Here is an 8607-nt window from a genome sequence, read left to right on the forward strand (position 1 = left end):
ATGATTGATTAGCTGGTCAGCTATCGATTGCCTGAGTTTGTGTGTCTGCTGAGCTGAGCTGTTGCACATTAAATCGGGTCAAATTAGTTCAAGGTTGGTCCTGGGCGTGCCAGGTCCAATGTTTAGCAGTGTGATTTAAACTGGATGGTGTTGTATTGAAACAAATGGCTCTGTTCAAAGCCGGGTTACGTCACCTAGCATGGCCTTGAATTAGTAGGAACATACTGGTCCCATCCCTGGTAGGTCTAGTTAGGAACATACCTACTTGTCCCATCTCTGGTAGGTCTAGTTAGGAACATACCTACTGGTCCCATCTCTGGTAGGTCTAGTTAGGAACATACCTACTGGTCCCATCTCTGGTAGGGCTCTAGTTAGGAACATACCTACTGGTCCCATCTCTGGTAGGTCTCTAATATATGGGCAGTCCAAGCATGACTAATACACTACATAAACAGAACATGATGAATACTGTAGAAGTGTGTGTGTGTGTGTGTGTGTGTGTGTGTGTGTGTGTGTGTGTGTGTGTGTGTGTGTGTGTGTGTGTGTGTGTGTGTGTGTGTGTGTGTGTGTGTGTGTGTGTGTGTGTGTGTGTGTGTGCATTTGTAAGTGTATGTGGAAGTGTGTTCTTTCCAAGGAAATCTGCATGTGTAAATTATAGACTAATTAGCAGTGGAAGGAAGGCTCTCATTATTTTTGCATCTGAACAGGCATGCATATTATCCACCATCTGAATAATGAACACTGTTGCCTGCGTAAACAAGGGGAGAGAGTACAGTATATCTTTTCCAGAGCCACCCAGGAGCACTTCCTGCTGACAGGTACAATGTGTTGTTGATGCTGTCTTCAGGTCGTACAGTCATCTCTGTGCCTCCATCAGACCAGTGCATCATCAAAGGGACACGGCGACGCTCAACTGTAACGCCACCCTAACGCATGACCCTAGAGTTTGTCTGTCGACAGCAGCCAGTCGGTCATCAAATTATTATCTCAGGAAATGTGACATAAACATATCCATGAATTCAAGCCATGGGGTGCGTAATCGATAGAAAGAATTTCGGGGGCGAACTATCCTTTTATGAATGAATGAATGAATGAATGAATGAAATATTTATTTCCGTGTCATGCCAAAATTTGGCCCATCCCATATGGGATTATATGACACATTAAATATCAAAGTTAACTGACATCAACAGTCCTTCCGGTGTTTACATTACACCATTGTTATAAATTAACAAAACCATAAACATGAGAACAGATACATCATGAACAAATAAAATAATCTCAAATAAAACAATGCAGTTTACATGTATATGGTCCTCCTCCTCATTGACCAAGCTTTATCCAAAAACGAAGCAAAAGAAAAAATATCACATTGAAACAGTTGCTTTTAAGTGAATATAGTTTGTTACTTTACACCACTGTCCGCAACCCACCCTAGTGTCCAATATCATAACCAACAATGAGCCTGTTGGCACTGTACATAATTATGAAATCTATCTTGTGAAATGTGGCGACTTGACTTGTGTGTCATAATTTAAAGGAGTAGTTCACCCCCAAAATGACCTTTTTTCTATTGATTACTCATGCCATGGAGACAAGAGTTCAATAATATTTTTAGTTTTTTGTCGCATTCCTAAGACAAAAATGTGATAACAATAAATGTACCCCCATTCGTTCCGGATGGGGACCCATATCGAAACGGGTCCCCATCCAGAATCAACGGGGGTAAATTTACTCGAATCAAATTTTTGTCTTAGGAAAGTGACAAAAACCAAAAAATATTATTGAACTCTACTCTCCATGGCATGAGTAATCAACAGGAAAAAAAAGTCATTTTGGAGGCGAACTACTCCTTTAAATATAAGGGATTTAATCATCAACATGGATCTGTCCCATTTCCCATATTCCCTCCTGATTGCCTATGACTGCATTCTAAAGTTTGTGTATGCGATGTGACAGTCGCTTAATTATCCCCCGATTAGGGAGTCTTACTGGTGTATATAATGTACAGTAGTGGCATGTTGTGGTTCCTGTGTGCGTGCGTGCGTGCGTGCGTCCTGGCTCCATGGATGCAGGCCAGACACAGATGCTCGTTCTCTTCTGAACATCAACAGAAGATGCAAACAGCACCATCACTCATCTCTCAGTCTGTCTGTTCTGTCTCTCATCGTTTCTGTTTCTTCTTCTTCCTCTGCGCTCAATGTTGTGACCAATCTGTTCTCCTTTCTTTTTCACATTCTTCCTATCGGTCTCTCCTGTTATGTCTCTTGCTGATGACTCTACCTTCTTATGTGCTCTTCATCTCCTCTTCCCCCACCCCTCTCCTCCTCATCTCCTCTGCCTGCAACTGTATCTTTTCATGTCCTCTCCCATCCTCTCCTGACTAGCCTATTTTTTTTATTTTTTTCCTTTTAGTTTTTTTGAGGCTGCAAAGTTAACAGTGGAGAAAGATTCTGTTTCACGCTAAATAACAGAGACTAAGTAACAGAGAGGGAATCGCCAGTCTATAACTTCAATGTTATTAAATGTTGCATGACTAGCTTAGGTTTGATGGAATAAAATTATTCTTGTTTAATATCGAATCAGGTTTGGTCAATGCTCAAGTTTTGCTCAAGAATTTTTTTTTAATAATTTTTATCCCACAATTTTGTAACCCATTTTTTCACCCAGTGCCAATTGCCTATGTAATCCTGGGCTCTGCTCTCCCTCTGCCGCGCCTGGGGAGACAACGGACTGACCTCATGCCTCCTTCTATGCATGAGGAGTCCAAGTTGCTTCTTTTCACCAGTGGGGATTTCCCTGGTTTGGACGTAGCGCGTGGAAGGAACACGTTATTCCAACCAGTTCCTTTCCCCTCCATCAGGCGCCCCGGCTGGCCAGGGGGAGGCATTATTGAGACCAGGATTACGTGCATGTTTTTGTGAGGGTGTCAACCCTAGGAGACACGGGGAGAACATGCAAACTCCACACAGAAAGGCCCTATCGCCAACCCCACCTAGGGTGTGGGCGCTGATGACGCGGAGGAGGAACACGCCGCCAGCGCCCACAGCGTCCCCCGGCGGGAATCGAACCCAGGACCTTCTAGCTGTGAGGCGAAGCGCTAACCACTGCGCCACCGTGCCCCCTCTAGAATTATTATATTTCTTATAAAAAACTGCAATTACTTGAAACACACAATGCTTCAACAATGTTTTTTATGGTTTGTTGTGTCCAAAAGTCTGACTGTTTTTAATGGTTTGTTCGGACCAAATGTCAAACGTCTGACTGGTGCCCTTCCAGTCACCTGGTGCCACCCCTGGGAACTTCTGCACTCCAGGAATGCGGAAGTGTGCTTCTCAAACGTTTGACTTCTTGGGACGCAAAATGTATTACTGTCTTTTCCTGCAATATTTCCATTGGGACCGAAATACAAACAGACATAGAATGAGAGAGAGAGAGAGAGAGAGAGAGAGAGAGAGAGAGAGAGGGAGAGAGGGCGAGAGAGAGAGAGAGAGAGATAGATGGCCATTACAGTGCCATGGACAGCAACACAGTGGGCTGGGCTAACTGCTCGGTAGGTTATTATAGATGCATAGCCCTACTGGTAAAAAAACATTTCCATATTCCTCCTCCACATTATGCATGAGATAAATGTGTTCATTAGCATGACAGTTAAATTGGACCAATTTTTGGGCATATTTGTAGCAACTAACAAAAGCCCATTTGTTTCCATTTCTGTAAGAAACGCATTCAAACGTCAGACCTGCCCTCTTGCTTTGCTTTTGTATTGTAATCGACAGATTTGATCTTCTTTTCAACATACTGGGATCCCAATCCCAATGCAGGGCTCTAGACTGTACTGTGTAAATTACAGGTTGATTCAACCCCTGTAATTTTCGACAACCGGCATTTACGTGGATTTAGGATGAGCTGGTGGGCTTTATAGTGCGTGTGTGTGTGTGTGTGTGTGTGTGTGTGTGTGTGTGTGTGTGTGTGTGTGTGTGTGTGTGTGTGTGTGTGTGTGTGTGTGTGTGTGTGTGTGTGTGTGTGTGTGCGTGCGTGCGTGCGTGCGTGCGTGCGTGCGTGCGTGCGTGCGTGCGTGCGTGCGTGCGTGCGTGCGTGCGTGCGTGCGTGCGTGTGTAGCACCTGGTTCTCTCTGACAGTGCCTAACCTAATGGAAGTTAAGCACAGCTGTAAAGGGAGCACGGTGGCGCAGTGGTTAGCGCTTCGCCTCACAGCTAGAAGGTCCTGGGTTCGATTCCCGCCGGGGGACGCTGTGGGTGCTGGGGGCGTGTTTCTTAGGGTTGATACCCTCACAAAAACATGCAGTAATCCTGGTCTCAATAATGCCTCCCCCTGGCCAGCCGGGGCGCTTGATGGAGGGGAAAGGAACTGGTTGGAATAACGTGTTCCTTCCACGCGCTACGTCCATCCCGGAGAAATCCCCCCTGTCAGCTGAAAAGATACAACTTGGACTACTCATGCATTGAAGGAAGCATGAGATCAGTCCGTTGTTTCTCCAGCTGCGACAGAGGGAGAGCAGAGTCCAGGATTACATTGGCACTGGGTGAAAATGGGTTGCAAAATCGTGGGATAAAAATTATAAGAAAGGAGAAAAAAAAGCACAGCTGTAAAACCACTGGCCTGTGCTATATATCCTCCAATACAACGCCTCATCTCGCCTCGTCACACGCATGCACGCACACACACACACACACACACACACATGCACACACACTCAAAGAGGGTCAGAGGCACTCCACTCTGCACCCCCCACCAAAAAAACAAAAACAAAACAAAAACATTCACGGTACTGGTTCTCTTCCCCCTGTAAAAGGTTGTTTTGAACTGACCATGACGACCGAACACCTACTGGGGCAGTGGGGATGAGAATGTCATTATCATTTGGTCTTGCTTGTGATATTGTTTTATTACCACAATCTGTCAGCAACATACCATGTACTGTTTTGTCTACTGTGTGTCGCCAGAAATGACACATTTTGAGGTGGACTATGGATTCTAGATGGATTCCCCTGCTCCCTCTACCTCAGGCTTCCAGTGGGGAGACCTGAGGTGACATCAACATATACTAAATTGCAAATTGTAAGATTACTGTGTATAGTTAACCTGTCTACAGAAGAGTTCTTTACACCCCCTCCCCCCTCTCCTCCCACCCTCTCCTCTCCTCCTTACATCCTGCCCTCACCCCCTCCATTGCATCAGCCAGTAAAGGTGCCGTAGTGTGTCAGGTCACGTCAGGTGGAGAGAGAGAGTGGCTTATATATACTGCTGTGCTGCCTCTGGGTGACTGATTTTCACCCTTGGGATAATAAAGGTATCTATCTTATCTCATCTCCACTACTCAGCCCGCATACTGCGTGTGTGTATCTGGGTGAGTGTGCGTGCGTGCGTGCGTGCGTGCGTGCGAGAGTACAGTATATGTGAGTGTGTGAGCAAGAGGCGAGAGCTGACTCAGATAGGCTGGTGGAATATAGTGAACACTGAACAGGTACCTTTATTAAAGTGCTGACACTGACTATTATACCTTTCAGCTCCCTCAGATTATGTGTGATCTCTACAGTAAGTGTTATTACATCCTCCATCAACGCTTTGGAGCAGACAGCTATTATGTCCTTAGTTTGAAGGTTTGAACCCACAAGGGAGATGCTGAAAACCTGTTTCAAAAACCCTCTCTGGACAGCACAAAACGAGTCAATTTCAACTTAAGCTATCTATTCCATGTTACAATTGTCTTCTAAGGGCACCAGCTGGCCTACCTAGTATTTATGCAACGCGAACACCCTCCATTGTCCAGACCTCAGGAGATAGCCATATTTGGTCATTCAGACTTTGGTGCTCTGGACTTTTTCTGTAATCTTTTCTGTAACCCCAAAACCCCAAAGGTCAATTGAGTTCAATGGACTTTTTCTGACAATATAATTATAGATTTGAGGATAGGTCAAGCTTCACATGACATCACAATATACCGGTATAAGCAACCACACTTTCAATTTCCCAGAAGTTCTAGTTATTCTACCTTTCTAGTTAGTAGTATAGTGTGGTTGCTATTGGTCAACCAGACTATTGTTCTTGTCCAGCTTTATTTAATCCAGAGCAGGGGTCAGCAACCCTTTTAACACAAAGCGCCATGTTTTCATTTTCATGATAGGTAGACTTTTTTCCCACATCTATCTCTTATCTCCCAGACTCCCTCCCCACCAGTCAGAGTTAGGAGTTTTGAATAGATGATGTAATTTGTGTATAAAGTAAAATGTGAAGGGACGTGACAACCTCTCACACTTATGCCAATGTGCCGGTCATCACCCTTCCCTATGCCAATGTTGGCATGCGTGCCCAAGGTTGCCTACCCCTGATCTAGAGTAACCCTTTTTTCTGTAAACTCCAAAGGTCCATTGAGCTCAACTGACTTTTTCTGAAACCTTTTCTGTAACACACACACACACACGCACACGCACGCACGCACGCACGCACGCACACACACACACACACACACACACACACACACACACACACACACACACACACACACACACACACACACACACACACACACACACACTCATCATTACAATACTTTGTGACAGGTTTATGGACTTAGAAAAGGGAGTTGGGCTCGTTAATTATTCTAATGGTGGTGGAGGTTTAATGAGAGAGGCTGCAATGAATCTGACATTATCATCCCTTCTATCTGTCCATAGAGTAAGGATGAACTCCATGTTAGTCTGTAATAACATTTCTACTCTCCCTCACACACGCACGCACGCACGCACGCGCACACACACACACACACACACACACACACACGCGCGCACGTACAGTACACACACATGCAGAGCAGTGCAGGGTGAGGAGAGTCAGATCTCAGTCAGCACAGCAGGGGGGGGGCAGCCGGCAGAGCATCTTTTCACTTAATCTCTGTCTGTCTGTTTTGTTCTTTCTTTCTTTCTTTCTCTCTCTTTCTTTCTTTCTGTTCTGGTATTCAAATCAATATGAGACATCATTAGGATACAGGTCACTCTGTGCACTCTCACACACACACACACACACACACACACACACACACACACACACGCGCGCGCACGCACACACACACACACACACACACACACACACACACACACACACACACACACACACAGAGAGAGAGAGAGAGAGAGAGAGAGAGAGAGAGAGAGAGGGAGAGGGAGAGGGAGAGGGAGACAGGGAAGAGAGAGAGAGAGAGAGACAGAGAAGAGAAGAGAAGAGAGAGAAAGTGTGTTGTGCTGGGTAGAGGCCAGTAGATATAATATTAATTAAGAGAGGATATGAAGCAAAGCCTCATCTCATCTCATCCCCCCACAGATCAGTGATAACATACAATACAGTGAATAATATAGCTCAGTGTTGTACTCCTCAATGCAGTGAGGAAAGCACAGAAGGCCTGCGCCCGGGGAACTTGATATGATCTGCTCCATTGACACATCCTTGACACTGACTTATTATTCATTACAGATGTTCACTTCTAATTTCCTGCTCGGGTGTGAATTGTGTGGTTCCGTCATAAGATGTCAGGTGTCCAAAATGGTGTGAACATGTTTCCTATTCCATTGTGTTGCTGGTGATGTCCTTGTTGCTGCTCTGGTAGACACTGACGTGATTCACGTAGACATACAGTCTGCCCCAGAGGCTAAAATTGCCTATATGCATACAGTACTAACACTGAAGTGGAAATAACAACAGTGGAGTGGTGTGCGGTGCTTTATGCTGGTTCAGTTCCCCCACAGTTCATCATGAGGCTCAAAGGCAGCTTTGCAAACTTTCCTTGCAGCTAAACTATACTCTAAAATATGTTTCTGAAAACATGGAGGCAGGAATTGTGCGATGCAGTAACATAATTTTGATCCATATTTGATTAACACTGTCTATAGTAGTTTGGCGGTTTGATGAGTTTTGTGAGCCTGGTGCGTTGCCCGGTATGGGCCTGCAACAGTGCCAGTCATATAGTATCAAACTCACACCATCTGGTTTGGCTGGATTCCATGCTGTGCCTCCACATACAGTACTGTATTTATTCATGCACACTGTGTAGTTGGGTCATTTCCAGCACTTTGGTGACAGCTGGCTGCCAGTTTTAATGTAAAATCTTCAAAGTAGTCATATAGTGAAATGTGTAGTTTACAGTGACTTAACCCACTGAAGAACCAAGTGACTAGCATTACAATTACCATAAGTAGCTGTAGCTATAGCTCTTTAAATGTACGGTAATTGAGTGGTTATTTGCGTGTTACTCACATTAGTCTTCAAAAGAGCTATGGTAGTACTTTTACTTTGACGTAATAAATATTACTTCTGCTTGAGTACTATTTCAGTACATTAACATAAGGGCCTACTTCTACTTGAGTAGGATATTCTATATATATTCTAGTAGGTTCTGTCAGGCATCATCTCTCCAATGCAACTCTTTTGCACCGCATGTGCATACCTTCAGCTTATTATGCTGTCTGTATATAAACTCAGCACAAAAAGAAAGGAAACTTGACTTCGGTCCATTATATCTCCCCTTTAATAATACCAATTGGTATTGTGTTTTATATCATTCTTATTGTTGATTCGTCACCTTTACAACGA

The sequence above is a fragment of the Nannobrachium achirus genome (genome assembly GCF_963921795.1).
Source record: "Nannobrachium achirus genome assembly, chromosome: 3".
NCBI lineage: Eukaryota > Metazoa > Chordata > Actinopteri > Myctophiformes > Myctophidae > Nannobrachium > Nannobrachium achirus.